General features: G+C 44.3%; 1 protein-coding gene across 1 annotated transcript in view; it reads right to left on the minus strand.

Moving 5' to 3' along the window:
• Positions 1-18,535, minus strand: part of scly (selenocysteine lyase) — an 84,518-nt gene that overhangs the window by 21,402 nt on the left and 44,581 nt on the right. The gene's annotated exons all lie outside the window — the stretch shown is intronic.

An 18,535-nucleotide genomic window follows, 5' to 3' on the forward strand; every position in this document is an offset into this window, starting at 1 on the left:
ACGCAGGGGTTCTCCCTCCACTCTGCACAGCACTCATAACACCAGTGTATAGGCTGGTCATGATATCCAGCAACTTCGGAGGGATCCTGCGAAGTCTCAGGATGTCCCACAGAGCAACTTGATCAACTGAGTCGAATACTTTACGAAAATCGACAAAGGCTACAAAGAACCTTAGCTGATATTTGCGCTTGCGCTTGATGAGAACCCTCAGTGGAAGGATACGGTCGATTGTAGACTTCTTATGCATAAAACCAGACTGCTCCAGCCGCTGACAGGCAAGCAAGTCATCATGGATCCCGTTAAGGATGACCCTAGCAAGGACTTCACCTGGCACTGAAAGCAGTGTTTTCCCCCTGTAGTTGCCGCAATCCAGGTGATCACCCTTCCCTACAAGTCCCGTTTTCAGTCAGTTGGGATGACGCCTGACTCCCAAATGGAAACAAAGATTGCCTGCAATGCCAGGAGGACAGCCTTACCACCAATCTGGAGAAGTTCACCCCAGATACCAAAGAACCATGTGGTCTTCCCTACCCCCAGCTGATTCACCACCTGTGCAATATCGGTGAGATTGGGTGGTTCACAGCTGATCGGAGGATCAGCTTCAAAAACCATAGACGTCCAACATCCTAGCTGGAGGGTCAGCCTTAACAGCTGCTCAATGTAGCTGGCCCAGCGGGTCACAACTGCAGTGTCATCTGTAAGGACCTTTCCATCACCCACCCTGACTGCAATTCTCTGAGGAACAGATTTAGATGAGTGTAATGCTTCGATTCCTCTGTAAGCAGGACGTGGGTCACTAGACCACAGCTGGTGTGTCACCTGCCCACCAATATTAATTTTGTTGACGAAAAATTTTCATCATAGTTATTGTCAACAACATTTATTTTCAAACTAAAATGAGACGATAACTAAATTAAAATGATTTTGCGAGGCCTAAGACTAGAGGTCGACCGATATATCGGCCGGCCGATATATCAGGCTGATATTTAGCATTTTTTAATGTATCGGCCTCGGCCGATATCCGAGTGCACTACGCCGATTTTCAGACAGGCACGTCTGCGGGCAGCCCAGTGTTATTGTTGCTGTGGAACACGTGACCCATGCTGCCTTGTGCAGGACCACAGCCAGAAGTTTTGGAAGAGTCCTGGGATAAAACGGTAAGGCTTAAATTCTGATCTTTCAATGACCTGTTTATTTAAGTAGTTTGCTATGAAATGTTGCTTTAAAAGAAAACGCGAATTACGCTATTGGGAACTGGGGTAATGATAATGAGCCTTCAACCAACTGTAGCTTACAGGTAACATTAATTAAGGATCATTGATTCTAATAGAGTTCGTTTTGTGCGCTTATTGGTGGGCTCACAGACGTTTTTTAATCGTTAAAAATCATTTTAATTGTTAACATTTTAATTATTACCATATCAGCCCGATGTTATCAATTATGTTTTTTTTCTTGTGTCGGAGAGTTTCACTCTGTGAGTGTGTGGGGCGGAGCAGGCAGCTCTCAAATACTGCAGCGTGTGTGAGAGTTGCGTTACTCTGCCCTGATCACAGACAGCGCCGTCCTCGGAGACACAGAGATGCTAAGAACAATGTATGGCGGAGAAAAGTGTTTGTTCGAAAGCGTGGTTACCATTTACTTGAGCTGATGCTAACAATGGTCCTTCTGTGCAACTTTTTTTCATTTGAGACCGGAGATTCAAACAATTTGTCAGACGTCTAGATAAAAAGTGCATGACTTTGCGCAGTTAGTTTCCTCATTAAACATGTCTATCCTTTATACGGACTTATACGTAGACAACGTCACAATCACTAGGGGCTTATGTTGTCCTTGCATACAAGGCTGTGCAATACGACAGTTATTTTATTTTATTTTCCGGGATTACTAGATTCTGATTGTGAATTTGGCTTTAAGCTATCTGTCTGCTAACAACAGAAACAACATGTTAGTGTACACTACTCATCATACCATGATGCACTTAGTGTTTTTTTTTTCTTCAAAATGTATTAGAGTGTAATTGTTTTAATGTGCATGGAATACTGGAATTGTAGAATGAATTGAAGATTAAGGTACTATAATAAAAATTCTAACCTTGCATTTATTCTTCTGTTTTAGTAATTGCTGTCTGATGGCTGAACAAAAATCTAATCCTGTATGGCAGCATTTCACAAAGCCAACACCAGGAAAAGCCAGGTGCAATATCTGCAGCAGACTGGTGAGCTTGGGAGCTGAAGAATGAGTTTGCTGCTAAAGAGATTCTGATGCTGCTATCTTTATTGTTTATAAGTTTAAGTTGTTTATAAGCTGTATTGTGTTTTTGTTATTTAAGTTTATATTTACCCCTCCTGGAGCCGACACCTTATCGTGGTGGAGGGGTTTGCGTGTTCCAGTGATCCCAGGAGCTAAGTTGCCCGGGGCTTTATGCCCCTGGTAGGGTCACCCAAGGCAAACAGGTCCGGGGTGAGGAACCAGACGAAGTTCGGCTCAAAAGACCCCATATGATTAAAAAAATTATGGAAACACGTTTTCCCTTGCCCGGACGCGGGTCACCGGGGCCCCCCCCTGGAGCCAGGCCTGGGGTTGGGGCCCGATGGCGAGCGCCTGGTGGCCAGGCCTATACCCATGGGGCCTGGTCGGGCACAGCCCGAACAAGGCACGTGGGTCCCCCTTCCAATGGGCTCACCACCCGTAGGAGGGGCCATAGGGGTCGGGTGCATTGCGAGCTGGGCAGTGGCCAAAGGCGGGGACCTTGGCGGTCCGATCCTCGGCTGCAGAAGCTAGCTCTTGGGACATGGAATGTCACCTCTCTGATGGGGAAGGAGCCTGAGCTGGTGCGCGAGGTTGTGAAATTCCGGCTAGATATAGTCGGGCTCACCTCGACGCACGGCTTGGGCTCTGGAACCAGTCTCCTTGAAGGGGGTTGGACCCTTTTCCACTCTGGAGTTGCCTGCGGGGAGAGGCGCCGAGCGGGGGTGGGCATACTTATTGCCCCCTGGCTGGGCGCCTGTACATTGGGGTTTACCGCGGTGGACAAGAGGGTAGCCTCCCTTCGCCTTCGGGTGGGGGGGACGGGTTCTGACTGTTGTTTGCGCTTATGCGCCGAGCGGCAGTTCAGAGTACCCACCCTTTTTAGAGTCTCTGGAAGGGGTGTTGGAGAGCATTCCTTCTGGGGACTCTCTTGTTCTGCTAGGGGACTTCAATGCTCACGTGGGCAATGACAGTGAGACCTGGAGTGGCGTGATTGGGAGGAACGGCCCCCCCGATCTGAACCCGAGTGGTGTTCTGTTGTTGGACTTCTGTGCTCGCCACGGATTGTCCATAATGAACACCATGTTCAGGCATAAGGGTGTTCATATGTGCACTTGGCACCAGGACACCCTAGGCCGCAGTTCGATGATCGACTTTGTAGTCGTGTTGTCGGACTTGCGGCCGCATGTCTTGGACACTCGGGTGAAGAGAGGGGCGGAGCTGTCAACTGATCACTACCTGGTGGTGGGTTGGCTCCGCTGGTGGGGGAGGAAGCCGGCCAGGCCTGGCAGGCCCAAGCGTATAGTGAGGGTCTGCTGGGAACGTCTGGCTGAATCCCCTGTCAGGGGGAGTTTCAACTCCTACCTCCGGCAGAACTTTTCCCATGTCCCGGGGGAGGCGGGGGACATTGAGTCCGAATGGGCCATGTTCCGTGCCTCCATTGTGGAGGCGGCTGACCGGAGCTGTGGCCGTAAGGTAGTCGGTGCCTGTCGCGGCGGCAATCCGCGAACCCGCTGGTGGACACCAGTGGTGAGGGATGCCGTCAAGCTGAAGAAGGAGTCCTATCGGGCCTATTTAGCCTGTGGGACTCCAGAGGCAGCTGACGGGTACCGGCAGGCCAAACGGGATGCGGCTTCGGTGGTCGCTGAGGCAAAACCTCGGGTTTGGGAGGAGTTTGGTGAGGCCATGGAAAACGACTTCCGGACGGCTTCGAGGCGATTCTGGTCCACCATCCGGCGGCTCCGGGTGGGAAAGCGGTGCAACATCAACACTGTTTATGGTGGGGATGGGGTGCTGCTGACCTCAACCCGGGACGTTTTGGGTCGGTGGAAGGAATACTTCGAAGACCTCCTCAATCCCACCGACACGCCTTCCGATGTGGAAGCAGAGTATGGGGACTTGGGTGTGGACTCCCCTATCTCGGGGGCGGAGGTCGCTGAGGTGGTTAAAAAGCTCCTCGGTGGCCGAGCCCCGGGGGTGGATGAGATCCGCCCAGAGTTCCTGAAGGCTCTGGATGCTGTAGGGCTGTCTTGGTTGACACGCATCTGCAGCATCGCGTGGACATCGGTGGCAGTGCCTCTGGACTGGCAGACCGGGGTGGTGGTCCCCCTCTTCAAGAAGGGGGGCCAGAGGGTGTGCTCCAACTATAGGGGGATCACACACCTCAGCCTCCCTGGTAAGGTCTATTCGGGGGTTCTGGAGAGGAGGGTCCGCCGGATTGTCGAACCTCGGATTCAGGAGGAGCAGTGTGGTTTTCGCCCCGGCCGTGGAACAGTGGACCAGCTCTATACTCTCCGCAGGGTTCTGGAGGGTTCATGGGAGTTTGCCCAACCAGTCTACATGTGTTTTGTGGACTTGGAGAAGGCATTCGACCGTGTCCCTCGGGCAGTCCTGTGGGGGGTGCTCCGGGAGTATGGGGTGCCGGGCTTCCTTTTAAGGGCTGTTCGGTCCCTGTATGACCGGTGCCAGAGTCTGGTCCGCATGAGCGGCAATAAGTCGGACTTGTTTCCGGTGAGGGTTGGACTCCGTCAGGGCTGTCCTTTGTCACCGATTCTGTTCATAACTTTTATGGACAGAATTTCTAGGCGCAGCCAGGGCGTTGAGGGTGTCCGGTTTGGTGACCTCAGGATTAGGTATCTGCTTTTTGCAGATGATGTGGTCCTGTTGGCTTCATCAGACCGTGACCTTCGGCTCTCGCTGGGACAGTTCGCAGCCGAGTGTGAAGCGGCTGGGATGAGAATCAGCACCTCCAAATCCGAGACCATGGTCCTCAGCCGGAAAAGGGTAGAATGCTCTCTCCGGGTCGGGGATGGGATCCTTCCCCAAGTGGAGGAGTTTAAGTATCTCGGGGTCTTGTTCACGAGTGGGGGGACGATGGAGCGGGAGGTCGACAGGCGGATCGGTGCGGCATCCGCAGTGATGCGGGCGCTGCATCGGTCTGTCATGGTGAAGAAGGAGCTGAGCCAAAAGGCGAAGCTCTCGATTTACCAGTCGATCTACGTTCCTACCCTCACCTATGGTCACGAGCTGTGGGTAGTGACCGAAAGAACGAGATCGCGAGTGTAAGCGGCCGAAATGAGTTTCCTCCGCAGGGTGGCTGGGCTCTCCCTTAGAGATAGGGTGAGGAGCTCGGTCATTCGGGAGGGACTCAGAGTAGAGCCGCTGCTCCTCCGCATTGAGAGGAGTCAGATGAGGTGGCCCGGGCATGTCCCACTGGGAGGAGGCCCCGGGGAAGACCCAGGACACGCTGGAGGGACTATGTCTCTCGGCTGGCCTGGGAACGCCTCGGGATCCCCCCAGAGGAGCTGGATGAAGTGGCCGGGGAGAGGGAAGTCTGGGTTTCCCTGCTGAGACTGCTGCCCCCGCGACCCGACTTCGGATAAGCGGGAGAAAATGGATGGATGGAAGTTTATATTTAAATTTACACAAGTCAGTATTCAATAAATGCAAAGTTGAGAAATTCTGTGTATCGTTTGTTATTATTAATGTGATATTTTATCATGCAAATAGAGGGGAAAAAGTCCAATTTTCGGCCAAAAAATATTGGCAGCATATATCGGCCATCGGCTGACCCTGACTCCTAAATATCGTCATCGGCTATTGAAAAGCCCATATCGGTCGACCTCTACCTAAGACTATGATGAAATGTATTGACACTTTCGTCTATGAATAAAAACTAAGCTAAAATGTTTGCCAGAAGCGAGATCCAGGCAGAACTAATGTAGTTTACATAAGACAGGAGTATTCAACTAAAATTTAAAGAGGTCTAGTTAGAGAATTTCTTGAAGCAAAGGTCTGGAAGATCATAAAGTCTAAATATGAAGTGTTATATAGATTTAAGTAGCCTATTAGTTGTATCAACATTGCATGTAATAAATGCCTGACTGTCAAATCATATTAATTCAGTACAATTCAAAAGCTTTTTGACAATATTTATATATGTATAATGTATATATGTATAATGTTTTCTCATTTACTAAATAAAAGTAGGGCTGCATTTCAAAATAAGACAAAATAAATAAAATGTCAAAATTGTGCATGTTTAAATAAAGTGCTTAAACTCGGGATGCACCGCTTGACCGGCCAGTGATCAGAATGGGCCGATTTTCGGTGATCGGCTGATCAGTCTCACATATTTCCGATTACGAACCGATCTTGCACATGTGCAATAAATCATATGCGCAGTCGCGCACACTTTCAGACATGCAAAAATGTCCGTAAAGGGCTTCACAGACCACAACGCATGCCGCGAGGTTTGCGCATCCAGTTAAAACAACAGTGGTGTTCGCTCAATGTGCTGCGCTCGCTGTGGGGCTTCAGCAGGAAAAGTGGGCGTGGGTTTCAAAACACTCTCCTGTCATATTGTTGTTGCGCCGATCGTCAGTCATGCGGATGTATCTGTCGCATACTAAGAAAAAAGCACTAGCAACAAAAATCAGTTGCTCCTCCATTTCGATATCTGTGCCCGGTTCGGTGGTTTGTTTCAATTGATCGCGCAACAATGTGTCACAGCGCGCAGTGGTCAAAGTTCAACAAAATTTAACTTCGACCACGGTGCTCGCACAAGCTCCCCGAGCAGTGCGCGGTACCACTCTGGCGCTGCGCTTGCACTTTGCTTGGTGCAGCACGAAACCATCCTTGCGCCGCGCAAGCCATAGGAAATAATGGGTTTCAAAGCATAGAGCAGTGCACGCTAGTGATGGGAAATTCGGATCATTTTACCGACTCGGACCTTAGAGTCTCGTTCAGCAAAATGAACAAATCTTTTTTCGAGTCATTTCGTTCATTTTAACAAATATAATTAAAATGTTACCTGTTACCTCCCTAACACATCTACTGCTTACACAAATGTTGATCACACTACAAACAAGACAAAACTATAATGCTATAAGAAACAGAAAATATTAATTCATTGTTTGCCTGGGTCTTTAGTCTATGATTCGCTCACCTCGCCTCTTATCTGACAAGTTTTCGGGTTTGAGTCGTTCATTCATCACGTGACAGCCCAATTAGCTAACCAAGGCAGTCTGAGCCGGAAAAAGAATTGATTAGTTCATCTCTTCAGTCTTCAGGTTTGAGTCGTTCGTTCATCACGTCACAGCTCAATAAGTTCAACCTATGCAGTCTGAGCCGGAAACAGAATTGATTAGTCCATCTCTCGAGTCTTCGGGTTTGAGTCGTTCGTTCATCACGTGACAGCCCCATAAGCTTAACCTATGCTGTCTGAGCCGGAAAGAGAATTGATTAGTTCATTCCTCGAGTCTTTCGAGTCGTTCATTCTTATGTTATGTGACGTGACAGCACTGTATATAGAAATTAGCTACAACCTTCCTTATAAACGGGTGCATAGATTATTATTATTATTATTATTAATTAGTTTAAGTTATCATAACTGTCACGTCCGGCTCGTATGATCCTCATGTGTGCCACGCCCCCCTCATTGCCTCGTGTTAATTCCTGATTGTGATCAGCTGTTGCTTGTTCAGTTCAGCCTGTCTTGAGTATTTAGTCCGTGTCTCAGTCAGTATTCCCCAGATCTGTCATTGTATACATTAGTGGATGTCTGCCCTTGTGTTGCCAATAAAACCTGTGTACCTGTCGGTCCGGCTCTACTCGCCTGCTGCCTGCTCCGCGACGATAACCTTAATATTTTGAACTAACCTTAATCATTCAAATTCAAAATGTTATTTGCTTTTATGTCCTTTTTGACCAATCTTTTTATACAAATATTAGATCAATATGTTAAGTCTGCATAGGAAAAACAATTATTATACCAGGAAACTCAAAATTGGAGTAAAAATGAACGCTGCTATAGAATAGTGCACGATTATTAACTATAAGTACTTTGTAATTGTAGGTTTGGATTATTTTATTATATAGCCAAGTGTTTGTTTACTGATAGACAAAGACAATGAAAGGACAAATGAATCAATAATTTATTTGTAACAGGATTATTTATTTATAAAATAACACACCACAGATCTTCAAGAAACAGTAACAAAATCATAGTGACAGAAATTGACAGACCTTTTTTATTTATAAGAAAATGCGTTTTAGATATTTTTGATAATTTTATGATAATTTCTAAATATGAACATACAACAAATGGAATTTTACGTTAGTATTTGACTGAGGTACTGAGCCGGTAAGTGGTCACGTGACAAAAGAGCGAATGACTCGAAAGACTCGAGAGATGAACTAATCAATTCTGTTTCCGGCTCAGACTGCATAGGTTAAGCTTATGGGGCTGTCACGTGATGAACGAACGACTTGAAAAACCCGAAGACTGGAAACAGGTGAATCAATAATTCCAATACAGAAACTATAGGAAGTTGCGCAAATGCCATTCCGCGAATGAACGAATCACTCCCACGAGACGACTCGTTCTTCCCGAGTCACATTGAAGATTAGTTTAAAATGAACGAATCATTCAAGAACGACCCATCACTAGTGCACGCCGCGTTTGGTCTGTGAAGTCCTTGATTCGGAAATTCTTCAGCGTGAGCCAAGCGGACGCAAAATTTGCTATCTGCAGCAAGTGTAAGAACCAGGTACACCATGGGGGAACCAATACAAAGACTTTTGACACAACAAATTTAACTACACATTTAAAAACACATCACCCCAGTGAACACGCTCAGTTTGAAGAAGCTAGCAAAGCGAAAGCTGCTAGCAAAGCATGTTCGAAGCCATCTGTATGAGCCAGCAGTCTGTTTTATCTTTTGCTGCCAGGGGTGCAAACACTTTTTCATCTTAACCCCTTGGGGTCGGCGGTCCCGCCGGTGGGATCTGACAGAAATTTTGCAAAACCGTTTAAATAACTCCGCGAGTTTTTGTCATATACACATTTTAAAAATACTCTCAGAAACCTTGGATGGTCTACTTTTCAAATAGGTAGAAACTAAATATATTTTTACAGCTTCGTGATACGAATTGAAAGAACAAGAGTGACTGACTTAAGCGTCTGCGTCTCGAAGCGGCTCTGATCGCCCACCCACTTGCAAATCGTGCTATTCACATGATAATAACATGATAATCCGACAGTTAGTATTGGGTAAAGAAATATGTGAATACGCCCATTTTGACCGAAATAAACAAGAGCACATGTCTAGGTAGTGTTTACACTGATCGGCTACAATATAGCACACGGATACGTCTCTGCCGCTGAAGCTTTGCGCCAGTGTTGCCACTTTCAGCAGCGAAGCTCATAACTGCGTTCATGGCTCAGTGGGCTAAGCCTGTGTGCCTGCAATCACGTGGTCGCCGATTCAAACGCAGCGTATTTAGAACGTGAATAGCGATCTTCTGCTGAGAGCGGTCCTAAACGCTCGCGATACAAGTAAAACAAAGAAAGGTGACACGATTTGCTTTTTTGCCTATTTAACCTCATTTTAAAAACTTTAATACTTCTGACAATGGAAGTTTTGAAAAGAAGACAGACAACGGATTTAGTCAGTGTTTTTTTCATGATTTTACATAATGATTTCAGCGAGATATAAACTGAAATACACGAGAAAGATACGCGGTTGACGATGCCCTCGTCCCCAGAGCGTTAATAATAGTCACTGCATCATATTTATCGCTTTCTATATTTATATAGTAATAGTTTTTCATTTTTCATTCCATCTACCAATAAACTGTGAAAGGGATTTTATTGTTGCTACTTTTCTTGCGTTTCAAACTGCCTTTCCAAAGTGATGGGTGTGGGGTGCAGTGACATTCCAGACTGATGGGCCATTGACAGCATGCAAACTACTACAGGTGTGAGGACACCTATCTCATCAATATTCATTTTGAAGGCCACTGACTTTGAGAAAAAGAGTGTCACTCTAAAGTACTAACACTTTAGTAATCAAACTACATAAAATTTCAGAATGTCACTTTCACCTATGTGTAGCCAACCCCTGTGTCTATAAGTTTCAGAGCTCAAAAGTCTTACCTAGAAATGTCTATAATGTGATTTTTTACAATTTCTCAGCATGTCTGAAAATAGGTTTTTGAAAAGTATATGTTTAAAGTTGATTTTAACAAAAAATAGAATAATAACATTCTAAGAGGTCTCAGATTATTGGTGCTGAGTTTGTGCTGAATAAAAGCAAATGTATCACTTTGGGATAAATGTTTTTTAGATAGCACATTATTGCAAGTGCAAGAGGACTTCATACCTGTTTCCAGCAAGAATAAATCTAGGAAATTGCAACCTAGGTGGTTTAATAGGGAAAGAAAGTATAAAGTAAGGAGGAAAAGGGCTTTGTTCCAGAGATGGAAAATAACTGATGATGACATAATAAAGCAAGAGTATCTAAATCTACAGGCTGAATTAAAAAATGACATTAGACGAGCTAAAAGGAATGTCGAAAGGAAGATCGCATTGGAGGCTAAGGATGACGTTAAAAGTTTCTTCCAGTATTTTAACTCTAAAAGAGCTCTAAAAGCTGAAATGACTAATCTGCAGGATAGTAAGGGTCTTATAATTGAAAACAACATTGACATAGTAAATGAGTTCAATGATAGTTTTGCATGGGTATTCACTGTTGAGGACACTAGTAACTTACCAGTTCTTATTACTAATCCAACATCGTCTATAACTAATATATATATAACTGAAGCTGATGTTTTGCAAAGCCTAGCTAAGCTCAAAATAAATAAATCACAGGGCCCTGATGGCATCTTACCTATAGTGTTAAAAGAGATGAGGGATATTATTTGCCGACCCTTAACATTACTGTTTCAAAAATCCTTATCTGAAGGTGTGGTACCTTCTGATTGGAAGCATGCCAACATAACGCCCATTTTCAAAAAAGGGGATAGAAGTAATTTGTCAAACTATAGGCCAATCAGTCTAACTTGTATAACTGGTAAAGTTATGGAGGCTATAATCAAAGAGAAAATGGTAGATTACCTGGACTCAAATAACATTTTGAGGGATAGCCAGCATGGATTTAGGAGAGGTAGATCCTGTTTTTTTGAGGAAGCTACTCAGGAAGTTGATGATAAGCCAAAAGGCTTTTGATGTTGTTCCCCACAAGAGGCTCTCACTTAAACTCAAAGCGACAGGTATTTTAGGAACTGTAGCGACCTGGATTGATAACTGGTTAACGGATAGGAAGCAGCGAGTAGTTATAAGAGGCTCAATGTCACAGTTGGCCTGCGTTCATAGTGGGGTACCGCAGGGTTCAATTTTAGGACCCCTTTTGTTCCTAATTTACATAAATGATATAGACACCAATATATACAGTAAACTGGTGAAATTTGCAGATGACACCAAGGTGGGTGGTGTAGCAGATACTGAACTAGCGGCTCAGCAGCTACAGCGGGATCTAAATTTAATTAGTGACTGGGCTGACACCTGGCAGATGAAATTTAACATAGACAAATGTAAGGTACTCCATGTAGGGAGCAGAAATATAAAGTACAGGTATTTTATGGGACCTACTGAAATAAAGGTAGCTGATTATGAGAAAGACCTTGGTGTGTATGGTGATGCTTCCATGTCTCATTCTCGCCAGTGCGGGGAAGCAATAAAAAAGGCCAATAGGATGTTGGGGTATATCTCCAGGTGTGTGGAGTTTAAGTCAAGGGAGGTAATGCTAAGATTATACAATTCCTTGGTGAGACCTCACCTAGAATATTGTGTACAGGTTTGGTCACCATATCTTAAAAAGGACATAGCGGCCTTAGAAAAGGTGCAGCGTAGGGCCACAAGAATGATTGCTGGTCTTAGAGGAATGTCATACGAGGAAAGGTTATTTGAGCTAAATCTGTTCAGCCTCAAGCAAAGGAGACTGAGGGGGGGACATGATCCAGGTCTATAAGATTCTAACAGGTTTGGATGCTGTTCAACCGAATAGTTACTTCAGCATTAGTTCAAATACAAGAACTCGTGGCCATAGGTGGAAATTAGCGGGAGAACATAAAACTGGATTTAAGGAAGCACTTCTTTACACAGCGTGTAGTCAGAGTATGGAATAGTCTTCCTGATAACGTAGTGCAAGCTGAATCCTTGGGTTCCTTTAAATCAGAGCTAGATAAGATTTTAACAACTCTGAGCTATTAGTTAAGTTCTCCCCAAGCGAGCTTGATGGGCCGAATGGCCTCCTCTCGTTTGTATAGTTCTTATGTTCTTATAGGTGAAATATTTTAAAATGTCAAGGCATGTCAGACTACGTCAAAAGTGGAAAAAAAGGCCTCAGGCCCCAGGGGGTTTTTAAGAGCTACTTATAAATGACGAAGTGAAAATGATCTACCTACTATAAAAATGCGAAACATATAATTTTTTATATATTGAGTATTCTTTATTATTGTTAATTTCCCTTTGGGATAAATAAAGTATTTTTGAACTGAACTAGGATTTTAGTTCCTTCACCTTTCTCTTTCTCAGCTCGCTTTTCGGAGGGAAGTTAATGTCGTAGTTTTTACGAACAGTCCAAAAATGCCGCTCCACATTTCCCTGCTTCAGAATAGCAATGGTAGACTGAGAGATTAGGCAAATGCACCTCGAGTATGACATTGTGAAAAAAAGTCCTCCTCCTATTCCATATGGAAGTGGTAGGTTTTTGGCTTCTTACTTGGTCCAGCTCCCCCATTCATTTTTATATAATTTCTTGAGTTTAGTAGAAAAAAATTGGAGGCTAACTAGGCGACTTGGTAGCTTGCTAGAGTTTTGCAGCAGCTGGTGTGGTTGAACTCGTCACCCATCCTCTACTTTTTATGCCATACGATCTACCCACACTACCTCTGCGATCAACAATCGCGATCAACGTATTGGGCACCCCTGGTATAAGCAGTGAAAAGAGTAAAGAAATTATGAGGAAAATTGTGTAATTCATGGCACTGGATGACCAGCCGTTTTCTGTAGTTGAGGATAGAGGCTTCAGAAATCTGATAAATTACCTCAGCCCAACATATAGAATACCGAGTAGGCGTTACTTTTCGGACGTCGAGCTACCGGAGTTGTTTAATCTAGTGTCAAGTCACACACGTTTACTTGCTGCACCTATTATTATTTTAAAGAATATATTTATGTTTAATTGTAGTTGCGGTTTTATTTGTTTGTTTTAGTTTAATTTTTTTGAATTTGCAAAGTTTAATAAGAGTTTATTATGAAAAGAAAGTTTTGAGGTGAGGAAAATGTGATTTTTGTATGTATTTGCTGTTCACAGGGCAAAAATCGGTATCAGCCAATCGCACATACCAAAAAATCAGTAATCGGGATCGGCCAAGAAAAGTGCAATCGGTGCATGCCTAGCATAAACCCTAATGTCACACATTTTAGTGTTCATGGATTTAAGTATTGGTTTCGATAATCCCACATCGGTAATAAAATTAAAGTCTTGTTTTAATATAAATACATACGAAATTGTCACTTTATTCACAATTTTGTGTTTTTCTCATATTCATTTTATATTTGTCGGAGTAACAATGCAAACGGAATGACAAGCCGTTTTAAGCGAAAACAGTGCATTTTACTTTTCATTTCAAATAAAACGCAGGGTTGCCAACTTCGGCCAGCTGGCTGGAGTTGTCTGCACACAAATGTAACAGAAAAAAAGGTTAGTTGGTACATTGGGAGGAGCTTAAAGCTCTCTCCCATCTATGACGTCATAAGCGGGATGTGGGCGTATCCTTTGTTTTGATTGGTCGGGGGAGGGGGTTTTGGCCAAATGGTAACATACATGCTTATGCCACGTGTTGCCAATAGGGGGGGCCGTATGGTTTGGTGGTTGTTAAACTTTAATAGAATAAAAATACATTACATATATTTTATATGTTATTTTTAATAACGTTTTAAGGAATAATAAAACATATAGCAGGATGAACGTAAGCTAGGGCAAAACTTTAGTGTTACATTTAAAAGAAAGAAAGAAAAACAGGCGGAATTTAAACAAGTAGAGACATGCCCCGAGCGAAACACTGTCAAGATAAAACATCGTATTTTAAGCACAAACGACACAAGTCCCAAACTTTTAACTTTTAAACAAACGAAACAAGCACAAACATTTTAAACCTATTACATTTAACCAACGTGTTTAAAGAAGAACAAGAAAAACTTTTAGCGATATTTACCAGTGTTAGGTTGAAGAAAACATTTAACCAGCAAACATTTTAGCCCCGCAGCTCGGCCGTACGTGGCCTGCCAGTTCGAAACTTCCGCATCAAATGGTCGATCGCGGGGGGAAGGGGAGGGGCGTAAACACGTTAAAAATGGCGGCGGCTGAACCAATGGACGTATGTTGACGCCTAACTCGGAATAGACTGGCTCCCAAGGCTATTATCCATTTGTCGTAATGTCATAAACAATCGCGGATGTTTACACGAAACCATGCATCAAACAAAGAATAATGATTGGTAAACCAGATGAGAAGTATACCCCCACCAAGCTGGGGGTTTAATAAGGGGGCAAGCGCTAGGTTCACATTAACACTCACGTCAAGGAGCGAAAGAAGCGTACACTTCATTTTCTGATCTACGACATATCAACGTTGGAAAATGGAACTCTCGAGGTAAGCTACATTTTCATTTAAATGTATTTTACAATTGCTGTTATAGATTTTTTCTGCTGTGAAAACATATTATTGTTATTTTGACCAAGAATTTTCCATGCTGTCAAGCTCCTGGCAACACTGTGATACAGAGGATTGGAATAGCGGTAAGTTTTCGAACATAGCTATGGATTTTACTGATTAAATGTGACAAAAGACTGAAAGTGTTTTTTCTCACAGTTGCAGCTAACGACGACGACACTGAACTGCGTGAACTGCTATGCACGCCAACGGTTATTTTCAGAGATAATCGTGAAGGGACCGGACCCCGGCAAATTAGCCATAAACGGAAAAGAACGGATAGTTTTAACGGTATGTTGGCCTGTATCGCTTACCCCGTATCATTGGTTTTTCTGTATGAAATGCTTAACAGTGACTGTTCTTTAATAGACACAGCTGATGATGAATTGCTGGTCGCTGCAGCCGAAAAAATTGAAGCAGGGCTAGCAACGGAAAGCGTGCAGAACCAGCCGACGACAACTGGAATTTGAGCGACCTGGGGCTTCACAAAGTGCACCATCGGACCAAGGAGGATCTGCGTGCGGTGTTCCAGCATCCTCGCCCCGTGCCTTACCGGAGCCACCACTGTGGTCGCAAGATACCTCCCCCTTAACACCTTGGCAATTACCTGTTGTAAATTCCCCAGCCGGAGCAGATTCCCGGGAGGAGCGTTTGAAGGCACTCAAACTAGCATTCTTCCTTTTTCAGGATCAGATGTGTGACTTTTTGACGGATCTGTCTGACCAGATCTAAAGAATAAGCAGGGGACATGTCTGAAAAATGGTGGATGTGTAGTTTTGATGGGGCTGGGGGGTCTAGAAGGATGCATGTAAACGACGACGGAGAAGCAACGATTAACCCTGATCTACAACAGTTGATAAATGAAATGAATGACGGACCACCGGCTGAGGTTAACCCCCTTTTGCTTGCCATGATAAATGAGTTAAATGAGAATGGTACTGATGAAGCTATGGACTGTGTTAATATGGGTAATAATGTAGACGGGGGGCCACGAAATGCATATGTGTCTATGGAGGCGGAAATGGCTGACGCCCACTTGATGTTAGGAGTGACAGCGGACTGGACGCAGATGCGGAAATGCACTGTGAACTGCACCAGATGCTAACAGAGCTGAACGGTGAGAATCCGGGCGAATTTAACTCCATCTTGCAAAATTTATTAAATGATTTAAATGATGATGATGGGGCAGCGGCGGGGGAGCCAGAAATTATGGATGTTGATAATGGGGCGCCACAAGGCGGGGGTGTGGGTGCCGCGGCGGCGGGGGAGCCAGAAATTATGGATGTTGATAATGGGGTACAACAACAAGGCGGGGGTGTGGGTGCAGCGGCGGCGGGGGAGCCAGAAATTATGGATGTTGATAATGGGGTACAACAACAAGGTGGGGTTGTAGATAATGGTGATGCAAATGTTAATGTGATACGCAGGCCGCAGTTTAACAACACTGAAATAAGGCAGCGTTTTCATTTTGATGGAATCCAGCATGATGATATAGTAGACGTTTACAGGGCTGTGATACAGACATTACAGAATTTGGTGGACAGAGTGAACACTTTAGCGGGGGCTGGGGATATAATACAGGTGGAACTGCAGGGGGCGTCAGTAACCAATAACACAGCTATACATGTTCGAGGCGAGATCGATCTAAATGATCTGCTATCGATGGTAGACAACCTTTCACAGATCAACGGCGAGGTTTTCAGTGATGATACACTGGAATTAGTCGTACAAATTATTCATAATTGAAATGGTGGGGCAGCCAACCGACAGAAATTAACAAAGCTTTTAAAGTCTGACATTCTGCAAAAGAAGCTCAGCTGTCTTATCGTTTCTGAAAACTCTAGCAATAATCTATGCTTTGCTTACTGTGTAGTCCGCCTGTTAAACCCCGACATGCCTCATCAGGTTGCTGAGATCGAAGCTAAGCATTTGCAGGAAGCAGTAGGTCTAACTGAGTCAGACATGGTGTCATTCTCAAACATAGCAGAGTTTGAGCAAATGCTTGGGGTCAAAATTGTGGTGTTGTACCGCTGTGACAAGTCTGACATTTTTAAGAAATTTCAGACAAACCCCGAGCCTTGTGATAAAACAATCTTTCTGTATCTTCAAGATCAACATTTTTTTGGCATAAAAAGCTTAACTGCGTTTTTTGGGGTGTCATACGTCTGTGATTATTGTTATACCGCGTACAGCTATAAAACACAACACAAATGCAAGTATTACTGTAACGTATGTCTGAGTCCCGAGTGCCATAAGCACATCACAACGCACATCCATTGTGAGGACTGTGGCTCTTTCTGCCGCTCGCGGTATTGCTATGAGTAGCACAAAATCTCAAAGCAACAGCCAGACGGCAGTTTTTATATTTTGTATGATTTGGTCAAGTATTGTGACAAGTGTTGCCGACGGTACGTCGTCACTAAAAAAAAAAACCCAAAGGCTCATAAATGTACACCTAATACAAGGTGTGCTTTTTGTAAAGAGGACTTGACGCATGGGTGTGAACATCAGTGTTTTATCAAGCCAGTAGCACCTGAGAACCTCTCAGAGCGCTATGTGTTTTATGATTTTGAATGCAGACAAGATGTGGGGTTTGCACATTGCAAATTACATCTGCTCAATGGACTATGCAGGCAATTGCTGGTCCGCTAAAGGGGACGGGTGTGTTGCGGCATTTTTTAAGAAGTACCGCAACTGTAAATACAAGGGGTATACATTCATAGCACACAACTCTAAAGGCTATGACAGTTACCTGCTTATGAAATATTTAGTTGAAAATGGCGTCACCCCACACATTATCACGCAGGGCAGCAAACTGCTCTGTGTGACAGACGACGACTTTAACCAAAGATACATTGACTCACTTTGCTTTCTGCCCATGAAGCTGAGCGCATTTCCTGCAGCTCTGGGTTTTGAGAGTGAAAAGAAAGGCTATTTCCCTCATTTTTGGAACACTGTAGAAAATCTAAATTACATCGGACCCTACCCGCCATCGGAGGCATACGGTGTGCAAACCATGATGGAAAAGGAAAAGAGAGAGTTTATGGCTTGGTACGACACTGTTGTTGGGGGTGTGTTTGATTTTAGGAAAGAAATGGCAGAGTACTGTAAAAATGATGTTGTCATCTTAAGAGAGGGCTGTCTCAGATTCAGGGGTGAGATCATCAACAGTTGTAATCTAGACCCCTTTCAATGTGTGACCATAGCCTCAGTGTGCATGAAACAGTTTTGCATGAGCTTTCTGCCTGAAAATACGGTTGCGCTAACCACGCCGGATAATTATATCAAGCACCAAAAAGCATATTCCACACCATCTATTCAATGGCTGGAATACATAGCCCATCGCGAACAAATAGAGATTCAGCACGCGCTGTGTAGAGGGGAGGTGAAAATGGGTCCCTACTACCTCGATGGTGGGGTTCGTACGGCGTACGAATTTGCTGGGTGTTTTTTTCACGGGTGCCCAGAATGCTTTGATTCACACGAAGTGAATCCTGTAACAAAACTGCGTTTTGGGGACATGCATCAACAGTTTCAGGACAAAATCTTTGCCCTTAAAAACACATACAACCTCAATGTACACTCACCTAAAGGATTATTAGGAACACCATACTAATACGGTGTTTGACCCCCTTTGGCCTTCAGAACTGCCTTAATTCTACGTGGCATTGATTCAACAAGGTGCTGAAAGCATTCTTTAGAAATGTTGGCCCATATTAATAGGA

This window comes from Paramormyrops kingsleyae, chromosome 15 (assembly GCF_048594095.1).
Source record: "Paramormyrops kingsleyae isolate MSU_618 chromosome 15, PKINGS_0.4, whole genome shotgun sequence".
Taxonomy (NCBI): domain Eukaryota; kingdom Metazoa; phylum Chordata; class Actinopteri; order Osteoglossiformes; family Mormyridae; genus Paramormyrops; species Paramormyrops kingsleyae.